The sequence below is a fragment of the Canis lupus genome, chromosome 12 (genome assembly GCF_048164855.1).
Source record: "Canis lupus baileyi chromosome 12, mCanLup2.hap1, whole genome shotgun sequence".
In the NCBI taxonomy this organism is placed as follows: Eukaryota; Metazoa; Chordata; class Mammalia; order Carnivora; family Canidae; genus Canis; species Canis lupus.
Window position 1 is genome coordinate 65,683,342 of NC_132849.1, and position 16,666 is coordinate 65,700,007.

The following is a 16,666-nucleotide window of genomic DNA, read 5'->3' on the forward strand; positions in this document are numbered from 1 at the left end:
TCAATGCCCTTGAAGGCCCCATATCAAAATGTAAACAGAACTTGAGGAATTACTCCACCCTTCAGGAGTTCCCCGAGACCAACTCTTAAAAATAAACTAAAACCCACCACGGGGTCCAAGTCCCCGCTCCACTGTGTTGGGTATACTTGGACACAAGCTCGAGCTTGTAAATAAACCCTCATGTGTTTGCATTGGTGTTGGCTTCTCGGTGATTTGTGATTTCTCAGATTCACAGATTCACAATCTTGGGCACAACAGCCTGAGATAAAAAAAGAAAACCAAAAGAAGCTCGGGTGCAGGTAGAGTGAACGCAGGGTTCTGAGAGAAGCTGTGGAGACCCGGGGGCTTCGGGGTTCTTCTGTGGAGGCCCCAGCAGACTGGGGGGTGGGATGCTCAGCCCCAGAGCCAGAGGACCCAGCGTCCCCACCTGCATCCCGCCCATCAGGGCCAGGAATCAGGGAGCAGCACAGTGCCTCCCGCTGGAGCCCAGATTCGCTGACGCCCACCCCGACTCTGACCCCCACTGGTGCAACTCCCAGGCAGATGTGCACCTGACAATCAGCGCCAAGGCCCATCCCCAGACCCCACACAGACCATTCGCTGTCACCAAGTTGCCAGACCACAGAGGCTGCAAAGCTTCAGCTCTGCCTGGAAAGTAGGGTCTAGATTCCTTTGTACTTTGTGCTCTATTTTTAATTATTTTCTTTGATTCTTTGTTATTAATTGCCTTATTTTAATTTAATGTATGTACCTTATATATTTCTTATTTTTACTTTTATGGTAGTTTAATTGTGTTTCATATTTTGGGATTTAGAATGTTTAACAAGCAGGCCAAAATAATCTGGTGGTTTTTTTTTGGAGGGCAGTTGTTATTGTTTTTCTTGATTTTTCTTTTTCTTCCTTCTTTTTTTCTGGAAAAAATAATGAGATAGAGAAATTCTCCTCCATAAAATAACATGAGGTAGTACTCACAGCCAGAAAGTTCATCAATACACATATATTATGTCTAACTACGGTTTAAAACAATGATTATAAAGATAGCAGCTGGGCTGGAAAAAGAGCACAGAAGCAAACTAGAGAATCCCTTACTGTAGAAATAAAAGAGCTAAAATCAAGTCAGTCCAACGTTTAAAATGCTATAACTGAGATGCAGTCCCAACTGGAAGCCTTCAAAACAAGAAAGGTTATGGACCACAGAGGCAGACGTAGGGAAGTCAGCCACTTATTAAAACAATAACATTCATATCATAGGAGACTCAGAAGATGAAGAGAGAGAAAAGGTGGGCCTTACTCAGCCATTAGAAACAACAAATACCCACCATTTGCTTCAAGGTGGATGGAACTAGAAGGTATTATGCTGAGTGAAGTAGGACAATCGGAGAAGGACAAACATTGTATGTTCTCATTCATTTGGGGAATATAGGTAATACTTAAAGGGAATATAAGGGAAGGGAGTAGAAATGTGTGGGAAATATCAGAAAGGGAGGCAGAACAAAAGACTCCTAACTCTTGGAAATGAACTAGTGGTGATTGAGGGGAGGAGGGCAGGGTTGAGGGTGAATGGGTGACGGGCACTGAGGGGTCACTAGATGGGATGAGCACTGGGTGTTATACTGATTTGGCAAACTGAACACCAATAAAAAATAAATTTATTATTTAAAAAAAAAGAAAGAAAGAAAGAGTGGCACCGGGGTGGCTCAGTCAGTTAAGCTTCTACCTTAAGTCAGATCATGATCCAGGTTGCAAGGAAGGCTCCGTTTTCAGCAGGGTACCTGCTTCTCCCTCTCCCTCTGCTTCTCTCACTCATGCTTTTTCTCTCTTCTCTCTCTCAAATAAATAAACATCTTTGAAAAAGAAACAAAAAAAAAGAAACCCACAAGGAAGAGAAATCTCCCTTGTAGAAGAATTTCAAACAATTTGTGCAGACATTCCACTCTCATGTTGATGAGCATAGCTTCCCACTCTTACGTGTGGAATACACATAGTAACTTCCTTCTACAAAATATATTATGAAAGACAAAATAACATGATGATGATAACAATAATTAATAATAATGAAAAGAATCACTTAACTATGGAGAAAGATGACAAACACTACCTCAGCAAGATGATCAGATCGATACCAAAAATGATAAATCATGTTGATAGTATCTATCCTTTATATGATATAATAAAAATGGCAGTATATCTCTGCATAAAATCCACAAAAACAATTCAATCATGAGATAAACAACAGACATGTCCCAACTGAAGGAAATTTTACAAAATACTCTACTTCTCAAAGTGTTCCAGTGCAACAACAAGGAAAGGCTGAAAGACTGTCACAATCCAGAGGAGCCTAAGAAAACAGGAGGACAAATGGAATGTCATATGAGGGGTGGTAACTTAGCAAAAACTAAGGAAATCTGAATAAAGTATGGTCTTTGGTTAATGCGACTATTTTAATATTGATTCATTAGCTAACATTTGTACTGTACTAATATAAGATATCAATAATTGGAGAAATTGAGTGCAAGTGCATGCGAATGCTCTGTACTATCTTCTCAATTTCCCTATAAATCTTTGTTTTTTTCCTAATAAATAAGATTTATTTTGAAAATTGACTTAAATGAATCAGGCTCCAAGTGTGAAGACATTTTAAGAATAGTTTAATTAACTGTTGCCTTATTCTTAAAGAGTTCCTTTGATGGAAACAAAGTAAAAATTTTAGATCAGAAGGAAAGAAAAACACTTATGAACACGTATAATGCCTCCCTAACCTCAAAAGCAGGAACGGATAATAAATAGCAAAAATCAGATAAAAATACTTTTAGTATAATAGACACCATATTGCAAGTGCAATTAAAATTAGCAATGCATAACAATTATTTCCTTGACTTTTGTCTTCAAAAGAGTTCAGTGTTCCAGTGTCAGTTGAAACAGGGGAAGAATCTCAGGGAAGAATCCTTCACATAATAATAGGACCATTGGTAATAATGTCTCTCAGTTCTTTCCAAATCCATAAAGATGCATTTCCTGAGGAGTGACTGAGCTGGGAAGAAAGAGACGAGAAACCCTCATCCCTCTGAATTAATTGTGTCAGAATATTTTAACCATAGTACTATGGATAGTAAATTATCCTTATTAACAGGAAATACATCTCAGATTGGAATCTGAGCAATCAGATGGGCAGAGAAAAAAGGCTTTGACTCACTCCTCATCTTTTAAACATAAAGGACAGCTTTTCTATGTAAAAGTCAGTTGTCAAGATAGCCTTAGGGAATAAGAGTCTGCAGCATCGAATCCCGCTGCACAGCCGGGGTGCACGCAACCCAGGTCTTCCTGATCCCAAATCCCTGGTCCTGTCCAACACACGCTGCCACACTGAGGTCATTTGCAATTGCTCTCTCAGGAGGTCCGGGGAAGGGGAAAGGAGCTAGATAGGATGGGATGGGATGCAAGGAGGCTGAGAAAATGAAGGCCTTTCCGCTTTAAGTTCAGCATTCGAACACGTCCAGCCATCCCAGGCCCCTGTGAAGAAGAGATGAAATTTACATTACTTCAGTTACAGGAAAAAAACAAAAGTTTACAGCTTCATGTCCTAGAAACCCCCACAATAGAATAAGAACTGAGCCCACGCCAAGGGATGGAGGGGCCTATTATAATGGGAACAGAGGTCAATGCCTTTGAAGACCCCATATCAAAATGTAAACAGAACTTGAGGAATTACTCCAGCCCTTCTGGAGGTCCCCGATACAAGCCCTTAAAACTAAGCAAAAACCCACCTCGTGGTCCAAGTCCCTGCTCCGCTGTGTCGGGTGTACTTGGACGCAGGCTGGAGTTTGGAAATTAACCCTTGTCGTTTGCATCAGTGTCAGCTCCATAGTGGTTTCTCGGATTTGTAATCTTGGGCACAACATCCCCATGTCCCCTCCCACCTGGGCTGAACCCTTATCCCCTCCCACCCAGGCTGACCCTCAGTCACCTCCTCGCCCACAACAGCTGGGCACAGGCCCTCACACAGGTCCTACGGGCATGGTGGGAACTCCCGCCATGCCCGGGCTCCCAGGGGAAGGAAGGAGGTTTCGGCAGGACACACTCCCATTGTGGCCCCAGGGCTCCCTGCCCAGCATGGCAGCTCGTGACAGGTGGGGGTCTGTGTCCCTGACGCCTACTCCTCCTCCCCAGTTTTCCCACAGGAAATGAAGGAGGAGGTCCTGGTCTCCGCCAGGGACATCACCCAGGTAGACTTGGACGTCAACAGGACATTCGGCAGCCACACCGTATTTTGGGATGGCTAGGGGGTCGGGTGAGGCTGCTGGGCCAGGGGGCTTCAGGGCCCCGAGGGAGGCCCGGGGCCTTCTGGGTAGGGAAAACGGGTTTCTGAGGCCGGGGGGAGCAATAGCAGCCAACAACACACTGTTCCATGGTAGGATGCTGGGGATGACTCCAGTGCCCACACTCCCAGTGCCTCGGGGATGAGGAGGCCAGTAGGATGGGGCCTCCAGGGGTTGCCATGGGAGCTGAATGCCAAAGGGGAGAGGGACGGCCGCCTGAGAAGCAGGGGATGGGGTGGGGGTCGTGGGGAGCAGGAACCGGACCTGGGGGCCAGGCAGTATGGCTGCGGCTGGAGCAGGACACACATTGATCCCATGAGGGTCGGACGGGTCAGGGTGACACCCACTCTCGGTGCTTTATATATTTCTAAATTCTTTGCATTTCATTTGAGACAATTTGCAATTTGAAAACATACATAGTATAATGACCCCCAGATAACGCCCCCAGTCCAGCCAGGGCCCTGCACTGACCACACGGTGCCCCAGGGGCAGGTGTCACTGCAAACCCCAGACTAGTCGCCTTTAACTGTAGATGTCTCCTTGTGCATCTTAGAGGAAGGAGATGCCCTTTTTCCACAGGCCCCCCACGACATACCCATCATTCCCCACTCCCACTCCATCTGCCTACATCATCATCCCCAATGGCATCCCACAGACTCCATCCCCGACAAAACCACGCAGCCCCACACAATTCCCACTCACACCATACCCCAACTCCATCACCCCTACACCATTCCCCACTCTCCACCACCATCATACCCCTGCCCCCACACCATCTACCACCACACCATTGACCCCCAGCAAGGACCCAGTGCAGGTGCCCCCTGTGGGACATGCTCAGCCTCCCTGGGGTTCTCTGGATACCCTGATCCCATCAGAAGCCCGGGTGTCCCATAGAGTACCCATGGGTTGCAGGGAGGAGGGAAGACAGGGAGCCCCCAACAGGGTGGGTGCAGGTGAGTGGTGCAGAGGACCCACTGTGCCCTGCCTCCACCCACTGTCCCTCATTGAGGGCGGCACACCCTGCATAGGACACCAGCCCTTAACTCATGGGGATCTGGACTGGCCTGGCCCTGGGCTCGGTGAGGGCTGGGGTGATTTGAGCCCTCACCCTAGGCCCAACACAAAGACTAATGGGATCCAACCCACATGGCCCTGGCCAGCCCTGGATTCTGGCCCCGGACTGAGGGAGCCCTCTCACAGCTGGATGTTGACTCCTGGGCCCTGGGGTAGGATGGTGGGCCCCACCCGCACCCACACAAGGAGGCAGGCTCCTCCAGGTGCTGGGGCCCCAGGGATCCCGAGGCCGGGGTCCAGCTGCCCTGCGGGGCCCAGCACATAAGCCCATGAGGTGCAGGTCCAGGTCAGCTCTGCTGTCCTCTGAACTGTCTCTCAGACTGAAATCTCAGGACACACGCCCCCACTCAGAGTCCACACCTGCTCCCAGGTGGGGGACTCCAGCACCCGCCCCCCAACACATGTCATTCTTGCCCTCCCCTAAAGGACAGAAAGGTCTCCCTCCCCAGGGGAAGGTGTGCACCCTCGACTCTGAGCCTGTTTACTGTAGAAAGTCAATAAAGTGTTGTGGTACGAAAATGCACAGCCAGCCCGTTTCTGTGTCTCCCAGAACACTGTTCACGGGGCACGGAAAGACACCAAGAGAGGAGGAGGGGGTATCACCTTGGCCCCACCAGCCCCTGCAGGCGCGCCACCAGGAACACCCAGCTGACGTCCCCACGTGCCTTCCACAGGTGACCAGATGCCGGGTTCAGGACCTGACAGACTTTACTGGGACTCAGGCTGTGCCCCACGAGCCAGGAGGGCCTGGGACAGAGTGACAGCCAAGATGCCTCAGGTCACCAGGGTCTGTGCAAAGCGACCCGGATGTCTGTGCTCCCTCTGTCCAGGAGGTCGTGGCTGGCCAGGTACGGGGCACTTCCTCCCCTCCCCACATCCCCTTGCCTGTGAGCCTGGGGCAGAGAGGGCCTGCAGGGCAGTCAGCATGGCCCTAGAAGGGATGTCAGGACAGTAGTCCCTTGTGTTGTGCCCAAGATTGTGAAACCGAGAAACCACTGAGGAGCCAACACCGATGCAAACTCCCAAGGCTTTCTTTACAAACTGGAGCTTGTGTCCAAGTGCACCCGACACAGCGGAGCAGGGACTTGGACCCTGAGACTAAGAGGCATATCAGCTTTATAGGGGCCAGTGGACCATGGGATATGCAGAAATTTGCACAGTCATGTCAGTTCACACGCAGGTGGCCGATTGAATTGCACCCTACCGTATAGTATCCACTTGAGCTGGTCTATTACTTTGGTCAGAATCGGCGCACAGATTTGGTGGGCACAAAGCGGGGTTCACTGTTATGAGCTGATTTCTGATTAGAGTGTGTTGAGCAGCCTGACTAGGGTGGGGCAGCACCTTAAGCCATAATCAGGTGATGAGGGGGTCATAGGGGAGTTGGCGGGTGTAGCACAAAATGGAATCAGTCCTGCTCTGCTTGCTCAGGGGTAGGAGATTTTTGTTAAATTTCCTGGGTCCCACACTTGCAGCTCATGCACCTGGGCCACCTGCACCAGGTGGACTCAGCGTGCACACCTTACGGTGCTGGATCTCTCACACCACCGTGTGGAGGGCACCCTCCTTGCTTGAGTGAGTAGGAGCTCGGTGAGGATGGGACTCAGCCTGAAGGCCAGGCAGCACAGGGTCTGAGGAACCACATCCCCATCCCCACCCCGACTCCCACACACCGGCAGCCCCAGGGCTCCCCTCCATGTGCACCCGCCTCCTCAGGAGCACTCCCCAGAGCGGCCCTGAGGTCTGGCTCCCTGCTGGAGAGACATCAGGGAGAAGAGAAGCACATGGTGCTTGGCAGGACCCACTGCAGGACCTAGGAATGTGGTCAAGCCGGAACTTCCATCTCAGCAGATACTCCAGTGGAAAGTCATTGCATGAGCCAGCACAGGGTCGGTAGGAGACCCCAGTAGCCACCCAGCTCCAGCACCAGAAATGATGTTGTGCCCACCATTTTGGCATTTGGGTGACCCAGCCGGAGGATCCGAGAGCTGCACGTGATAGTTGCATGTGATAGACACACACACACCCCAAAACCAACAAAAATCAGAATCCCCCCAATGTCAAACAGCAGCCAGATGATTCCATACACGACGCTGTGGTCCCCAAAAGGATACATGGAAGATGTTATAAACCACGACGACAGAGGTGTCAGAGGTACAGAGATGTGCCTGCTGGGTTCCAACAAGGAGGGCAGAGGAGCAGGAAGCATCCTATGGAGGGGGGGCCCTCCTAGGAAAGGACACCAGGTCCCTGTGAAGGCTACGGAGGGTGAAATCTGTCCTCCTCCCTTTCAGCTTCTGGTTTTCCTCCTAAATGCCATTTTCTTCAATCATAACACCAAAAATTTATTTTATGTTTTTAAATTTCTTTTTATAAGAGTCTAATTTTTATAAATTCTTTCTTCAGCAAGGGTGTCATTCAGGATAGAAGGAGATATAAAGATTTCCCAGACAGGCAAAATATAAAGGAGTTCATGACCACTTAACCAATCCAATAAGGAATTTTAAGAGGGACTCTTCTAGTGGGGGAAAAAAAGAGACCAAAAGCAAAAAACTAGAAAGGACCAGAGAACGTCACTGGAAACACCAACTCTACCGGTAACACAAAGGCAGTAAGTTCATATCTTTCAATAATCACTCTGAATGCTGATAGACTAAATGCTCCAATCAAAAGATAGAGGGTATCAGAGTGCCTTAAAAAACAGGATCTGGGATGCCTGGGTGGCTCAGGTGTTGAGCCTCTGCCTTTGACTCCGGGTGTGATCCTGGAGTCTGGGATTGATTATATCATGGACCACAAATCAGCCCTCAACAGGTACAAGAAGGATGGTATCACACCAGTACATTTTCGGACCATGAGGCTATGAAACTCGAATTCGACAGTAAGAAAAAATTTGGACAATCCAAAAATTCATGGAGATTATGATCATCCTACTAGAGAAGGAATAGAGCAACCAGGAAATTAAACAGGAAATTTAAAACAAATGAAAATGAAAACATGTTTCTTCAAACCTCTAGGATGTAGCAAAGACAGTCCTTAGAGGGAAGTAGATAGCAATACAGGCCTACTTCAAGAAACAAGAAGACTCCAATACACAACCCAACACTACACCTAAAGGAGCTGGAAAAGGAATAGGAAACAAAGCCTAAAGCCTACAGAAGAAGGGAAAAATAAAGATGAGAGCAGAAATAAACAATACAGAAACAACAAAACAGTAGAATGGAATAATGAAACTAAGAACTGGTTCTTCAAAATAACTAAGAAAATGGATCAAGCCCTAACCAGCCTTATCAACAAGAAAACAGAAAAGAACTAAATAAATAAAATCACAAAAGAGAGAAGAGTGATCACAATCAACACCAGAAAATAAGACAATTATAAGGGATACTATGAAAGATTATACGCAAACAAACTGGGAGACCAGGAAGAATTGGAGAGATCCCTAGAAATGTGCAAACGAGCAAAACTGAAACAGGAAGAAATAGAAAATGTGAGTAGACCCATTACAAGCAAAGGAATTCAATCAGAAAGGCACCTGGGTGCCTCAGTGGTTGAGCATCTGCTTTGGCTCAGGTCATGATCCCGGGGTCCTGGGGAATCATGTCCCATATCAGGCTCCCTGCATGGAGCCTCATTTTACCCCTGCCTATACCCCTGCCTCTCTGTGTCTTGCATGAATACATAAATAAAATCTTTAAAAAAGAAAAAAGATAAAAAGATGAGAAAGGGGATCCCTGGGTGGCGCAGTGGTTTGACGCCTGCCTTTGGCCCAGGGCGCGATCCTGGAGACCCGGGATCGAATCCCACATCGGGCTCCCGGTGCATGGAGCCTGCTTCTCCCTCTGCCTGTGTCTCTGCCTCTCTCTCTCTCTCTCTCTCTCTGTGACTACCATAAATAAAAAAAAATCTTTAAAAAAAAAAAGATGAGAAAGGACCCAAATAAAATCACAAATGAGATAAGAGAAATAACAACCAAAACTAGAGAAATACAAACGTTTATAAGAGAACATTATGAAAAATTATATGCCAGCAACCTAGAACCTGTAAGAAATAGATCAATTCCTGGAAATATATAACATAGCAAAAATGAAAAAGGAAGAAGTAAGAAACTTGAACAGATAGATAACCAGCAACGAAATTGAATCAGGAATCAAGAATCTCCCAACAAGAGATGCTTAGATCAATAGAATAGAATGGAATGCCGAAACAAGATACAAACCTGTAACTCTATGATCCATTAATCGACAACAAGGCAGCAAGGAACATCCAATGGCACAAAGACAGTCTCTTCAACCAACCCTAACCCTTACCCCAGGATAAGAACAAATGGTGTTGGGAAAATCAGGCAGCCACATGCAGAAGAATGACTGGACCACTTTCTTACACCATATATATAAAAAATAAATTCAAAATGCATGAAAGACCTAAATGTGAGGCCTAAAACCATACAAAGAAGAAAAGATAGGCAACAACGTCTTTGACATTGGCCATTGGATCTTCTTTCTAGATATGCCTCGGAGTTGAGGGAAACAAAAGCAAAAATACTATTGGGACTTCGTCAAATTCAAAAGCTTCTGCAAAGTGAAAGAAACAACCAACGCTAAAAGGCAACATACAAAATGAAAGGAGATATTTGTAAACAACACATCCAATAAACAGTTAGTATGCAAAATACGTAAAGCAAATATATATCTCAGCATCCTAAACACAAATTATCCAACTGCAGATGGGCAGAAGAAATTAATGGACTTTGTCTCTGACAAGACATCCAGATGGCCACCAGACATCGAAAGACACTCAGCGTTACCCATCATCAGGGAAATGCAAATGAAAACCACAATAAGATGTCACCTGACAGCCATCAGAATGCCTAAAATTAACAACAGAAGAAACAACAGGTGTTGTTGAGGCTATAGAGATGAGGAAGTCCCCTTACACTCCTGGTGGGCATGCGAACAGGTGCAGCCACTGTGGAAAACACTGTGGGGGGTCCTCGAGAAGTTAAAAATAGGGGATCCCTGGGTGGTACAGGGGTTTGGCACCTGCCTTTGGCCCATGTCACAATCCTGGAGACCCAGGATCGAATCCCATGTCGGACTAACAGTACACGGAGCCTGCTTCTCCCTCTGCCTGTGTCTCTGCCTCTCTCTCTGTGACTATCATAAAAAAATTTTTAAAAAGAAGTTAAAAATAGAGCTACCCTACGATTCCAAAATTGCAGAGCTAGGTATTTACCCCAAGGATACAAAAGTCGTTTAGTAGATTCCAAGTGGGACAAACAGCCCATTGTTTGTAGCAGCATTATCAACAACAGCCAAACTGTGGATACAGCCCAGATATCCATCGACTGATGAATGGGCAGAGACGATGTGGTAAATATACCCACTGCGACATCACTGGGTCATCAGAAGCGATGAAATGAAGCCATTTACAATGACGTGGGAGAAGTGGAAAGGACTTATGCTTAATGAACTCAGTCAGACAAAGATACCAAATACCATACAATTGCATTCACATGTAAATTTTAAGAAACCAGACAAACTGGCAAAGGGGCAGAGGGGGGATGAGAGAAGCAAACAAAAAAACACACTCTTAACCACAGAGAATAAACTAATAAATACCAGAGGAAGGTGAGGGGGATGGGGAATCAGGGATTGGGGATAGTGGAGGGCACCTGTGGTCAGTACCAGGCGTTGTATCCAAGGGTTGAATCACTATGTGGTAAACCTGAAACTATATCATTCTGTGTATACAAACAGGAATTCAAGTAAAACTAAAATAATAATAGGTAGTATTGATGAAACATGTATGCACTAGAGAAAAAATCAGAAAGGCAACTGAAAAATCCAAATAAAGTCTTTAGAGCCACAAATCCCCTCCTTAGCTCAGCTCCGGAGAAGCCTGCCATGTCTTTTCTGACCCCAGCAGAAGCCTGGATTTTGATTCTCTGGGGAGGCCACTGACTTGGTGGAGTCAAGCTATCTTTGAACCCAAAACCTAAATAGAGTGCATAAAACTAAACTGCCCAAGATACTAGGAGTCCCAGTGCAGGCACATGCCAAGACCCAAACTCTAACCATTCACAGACATAACCCTAACCCTACACTTAATCCTAATGTTAACCTAATCCTTAAATAAGACCCATCACTAATCGAAAACCAAACACAAACCCCAAGACCAAAACACATTCACTGAACCTACCTGCCAAACCTCAACCTAACTCCTAAACCTATTCTAAACCCTTAACCCTGACCCCTACCTTAAATCTAACCCTAACCCTAACCTCTAAACCTAAACTTAACTTAATGTACTCAAATCCTATTCCTGACCTTAACCTGTACCCTAACCCTAACCCTCTAATACTAATCCTATCTCATACCCCAAACTTTACCCTAACCCATACCCTAAAACTAACCCCTAGCCCACTCCCAAAACGTATCTCTTACCCTGTTCCAAAACCGTACCCTGACCCTGACCCAGACCTGTCCCTAACCCTAACCAAGCAATAACCCTAACCCTAGTCTTAACCCCTATCCCAACCCTAACACTCGCCCTAATTCAAAACCTAGCCCTAACTATAACCCTAACCCCTCACACTAAACCCTGACCCTAACTCACTCCCCAACCCGTAACCCTAACTGCAAACCTAAACCCAACCCTAACTCTAACCATCACCCTAACCCCAACTCCTAACCTCCTGCCCTAAACCCTAGAGCCTAACCCTAACCCTAACAGTAAATCCTGTCCCTTACCCTAACCCCCATCCTAACTGTTAAATACTGACCATTACCCTTTTGCCTCACCTAACTTCTAATCTGTAACCATAAGCATAATCACTAACACCTAACATATAACTTAAGGCTAACCACCAACTGCCTCCCCTCCCCTAACCCTACCATTCATTCTATCCTTTCACTTACCCTGTGGTTCTGAGGAGTCCCTTCTGATGTAGACGTGGCCCCCAATGGCTCCTCCAGAGTCCTCCAGGTAGTCCAAGCGAGCCGGGCTCCTGTGAGTGTGGACATGGCCCAACGTGTCCTTGAGTCATAGTCAGCAGGTCCTGAGGACGCCGGGTCTCCTGTCATTGTGGACTATGTCTCACATCCTCTGGAAGCCTCACAGCAGGTCCTCAGGAAGCTGGGGGCTCCTGTCAGCCTGGACATGACCCCACGTCCCCTAGAAAACTCACCGTGGGTCCTGAGGGGGCTGTGGGCTCTTGTCAGCATAGACGCAGCCCCATATGTCCTGAAGCCAAAGTGCTGGTCCTGAGGAGGATGGGGTTCCTGTCAGGGTTGACGTGGCCCCACATTTCCTCAAGCCTCACCATAAGACCTGAGGAGGCTTGGGGCTCCTGTCAGCATGGATGTGGCACATAATCTTCCCAAACCTTCACAGTGGGTTCTGAGAAGGCTGGAGAATCCTGTCAGTGTGGATGCGGCACCCACATCTTTCTTAGGCCTCAACACAGGCCCTGACAAGGCTGGGGTCTTCTGTCCCCATGGTCGCATCCCCACATTTCCCCAAGTCTACACCGGGGGTCCTGAGGAAGTCACCGTCCTATTGTGTCGATGTGGCCCCAAGTCCTCCCGAAGTGTCACCAAGGGTTCTGAGGAGGCCAGGGCTCCTGTAACCATGAATGCGGCCCCCAGCTTCCAGAAGCCTCAATTTATGTCCTGAGGGGTCTGGGAGCTCCTGCCAGAGTGGATGTCGCACCACATCTTCCTGAAGCCTCCCCGCAGGTCCTGAGGTGGCTCAGGGGCTCCTGTCAGCGTGGATGCGGGCCCATATCTTCCTGAAGCCTCCCCGTGGGTCTTGAGGCTGCTGAGGGGCTCCTGTCAGCGAGGATGCGGGCCCACAATTTTCTGAAACCTCCCCGCGGGTCCTGAGGTGGCTCAGGGCTCCTGTCAGTGTGGACGTGGGCCCACATCTTCTTGAAGACTCCCCGCTGGTCCTGAGGCAGCCCAGGGGCTCCTGTCAGGGTGGATGCGGGCCCACATCTTCCTAAAGCCTCACCGCGGGTCCTGAGGAGACTGGGGCTCCTGTCAGCATGAACGCGACCCAATTTCCCCCTGAAGACTTCCTGAGGGTCCTGTGGAGGCTGCAGCTCATCAGCGTAGATGCGTCCCCACGTCCCCCTCAGGCCTCCCCAGCACAGGCTGGCTCCTGTTAGTGCAGGCAGAGGAGGCCTACTGCACATGCCTGCCCCATGGGAGGGGCCTGGCTTGGGCGCACCCTGTGGGACACTCAGGCACTGCAGGAGGCTGTGCAGGAGGCAGTGCAGGAGGCAGCGGGTGCTACATGGGCCCCACCTGCCTCCTTCCAGGCTCCAGCTGGGGCCTGTTAGTTTCGGAAACATCTCACTGAAAAGGAGCCCAACACCCTGCTTCCCCAGAAATACTTAAGGACAAGGAATTGGAGCCCACGGGTTGCAAAATGAAATGTGGACCAGACTTTTACCACGTCCTGCAAAACTCACTCAACCCTCTTCCACTGTGGGCGGGACCGTGGGTTCGTGCAGCTGCCCTGGAAACAGTGTGGAGGCCCCTCAGGAAGTTACAAATAGAGCCGCCCTGTGACCAGCAGGTGAACGGCCTGGAGCTCACTCCGAAGATACAGATGCAGTGAGACTTGGGACACCTGCACCCCAATGTCCACTGCAGCTGGGTCTACAGTAGCCACACTGTGGGAGGAGACTCGGTGCCCTGTGGCAGATGATGGATAAAGAGGATGGGAGATAGATGATGGTCATAGAGAGAGGAATGGTACTCAGCTATCAAAGAGAAGGAAATCTTGCCATTTGCAATGTTGTGGATAGAACTCAAGGGAAAATGTTAAGTGAAGTAAGTCACTCGGGAAAGAGAATGACCGTGTGGTGTCATTCACAGGTAGAATTAAAGAAGCAAAGCAGATGAACATCAGTGAAGGGAAGGAGAAACAAATAAGATCAAAACAGATGCAGGAAATACAGACTCTTAATGATATGAAATGAACTGAGGGTCGCTGGAGGGGTGGGGGCATAACAGGGGAAATAGGAAAGTGCTGCGTCTCACTCTGTCCTGCTTCTCCAATACTGGTTTGCTGTCAGGGGTTATTTGTTGAGGAAGATGGATGTTATGGGTTTTTTTTTTCCTATTTCTAAGGTCTGCCACCATGATTTTGATAGGAATGACATTGAAACTGAGGGTGGCTTCAGGAACTGCGGACATTTTCACAAGATGAGGCTCCCACCCCACGAGCCCAGGACGGCCTCCCAGAGCCTGGTATGGCTCAGTGCACAAGTCTTGTGCTCCTTTGGTTCAGTCTCATTATTTATTCTCCTTGATGCTCCTGAGAAGGGAGTCACATCCGTCATTTCCTTCCTGAGTGCTCATTGTCGGTACACAGCAAGGTTACTCTGCTCTGTAGGGTCAGTTTGTGTCCCATGACTTTACTGAACTCACTCCTTAGTTCTAACAGGTTTTGGTGGAGGCTCTGGGGATGCCTGTTTCTAGTTCTGCATCTTCAGCATATAGGGACAGTGTGACGTCCCCCTTCCAGGTGTGGAACCTTTGCTGTTTACAGCTTAATATCCTTGAAAGCCCCACAATTGAATCAAAACTTAGCCCAGGCCAAGGGCAGGAAGCCCCTATTAGAATGAAAACAGAGCTCAATCCCTTGAAGGCCCCATATCAAAATGTAAACAGAACTTGAGGAATTGCTCTAGCCCTTCTGGAGGTCCCCGAGACCAGCCCTTAAAACTAAGCTAAAACCCACCTCAGGGTCCAAGTCCATGCTCTGCTTGTTGGGTACACTTGGACACAAGCTCAAGGTGGTAAATAAACCCTCGTGTGTTTGCATCATTGTTGGCTTCTCGGAGGTTTCTCAGATTCACAATCTTGGGCACGACAGTCTGAGATAAAAAAAGAAAACCAAAAGAAACTCGGACGCCTGTAGAGTGAACGCAGGATTCTGAGAGAAATGGCGGAGACCCGGGGACTTGAGGGATCTTCTGTGGAGACCCCTGCAAACTGGGGGGCAGTATGCTAAGCCCCAGAGCCAGAGGACCCAGAGACCCCACCCACATCCCGCCCATCTGGACCGGGTCTCTGGGAGGAGCACAGCGCCACCCGCTGGAGGTCAGACGCGCTGACGCCCACCCCGCCTCAGACCCCGCAGATGCATCTCACAGGCAGATGTGCACCTGACAATCAGCGCCATGGCCAATCCCCAGACCCTGCACAGACCACTCGCTGCCACCAAGGTGTCAGACCACAGAGGTTGCAGAGCTTCAGCTCTGCTTGGAAAGTAGGGTCTAGCTTCCTTTGTACTTTGTGCTTTATTTTCATGTATTTTCTTTGATTCTATTTTATAAATTGCCTTATTTTAATTTTTATGTATGTACCTTATATATTTCTTATTTTTATTTTCATGGTACTTTAATTGTGTTTCTTATTTTGGTATTTAGAATCTTTTAACAACCAGACAAAAATAATCTGGTAGTTTTTTTTGGGGAGGGCAGTTGTTATTGTTTTTCTTGGTTTTTCTTTTCCTTCCGTCTTTCTTTTCTGGAAAAAATAATGAGATGGAGAAATTCACCTCCATAAAATAATATGAGGTAATACTCACAACCAGGAAGTCCATCAATACAAATATATGATGTCTAACTACAGTTTAAAACAATGATTATAAATATAGCAGCTGGGCTGGAAAAAGAGCACAGAAGAAAACTAGAGAATCCCTTACTGTAAATAAAAGAATTAAAATCTAGTCAGGCCAATGTTAAAAATGCTATAACTGAGATGCAGTACCAAGTGGAAGCATTAAAAACAAGGAAGGTTATGGACCATAGAGGCAGATTTCGGAACTCAGCCACTTATTAAAACAATAACATTCATATCATGGGAGACTCCCAAGATGAAGACAGAGGAAAGGTGGGCTTGCTCAGCCATTAGAAACGACAAATAACCACCTTTTCCTTCAACATGGATGGAACTGGAAGGTATTATGCTGAGTGAAGTAAGTGAATCAGAGAAAGACAAATATTGTATGTTCTCATTCACTTGGGGAATATAGATAATAGTGAAAGGGAATATAGGGGAAGGGAGAAGAAATGTGTGGGAAATATCAGAAAGGGAGACAGAACATAAAGACTCCTAACTCTGGGAAATGAACTAAGGGTGATATAAGGGGAGGAGGGCGGGGGTGGGGGTGAATGTGTGACGGGCACTGAGGGGGGCACTTGACGCGATGAGCACTACTGGGTGTTATTCTGTATGTTGGCAAATTGAACACCA

At 47.6% G+C, this 16,666-nt stretch overlaps 1 long non-coding RNA gene across 1 annotated transcript; it reads right to left on the minus strand.

Moving 5' to 3' along the window:
• Positions 1 to 2,631: 2,631 nt before the first annotated feature.
• On the minus strand, positions 2,632 to 12,437 carry LOC140600781 (uncharacterized). Its single transcript, XR_012003954.1, has 2 exons — positions 12,314 to 12,437; positions 2,632 to 3,510 (listed from the first exon to the last, which is right to left on the minus strand). It is a non-coding gene; the product is annotated as an uncharacterized lncRNA (long non-coding RNA).
• Between the last annotated feature and the right edge of the window lie 4,229 nt (positions 12,438 to 16,666).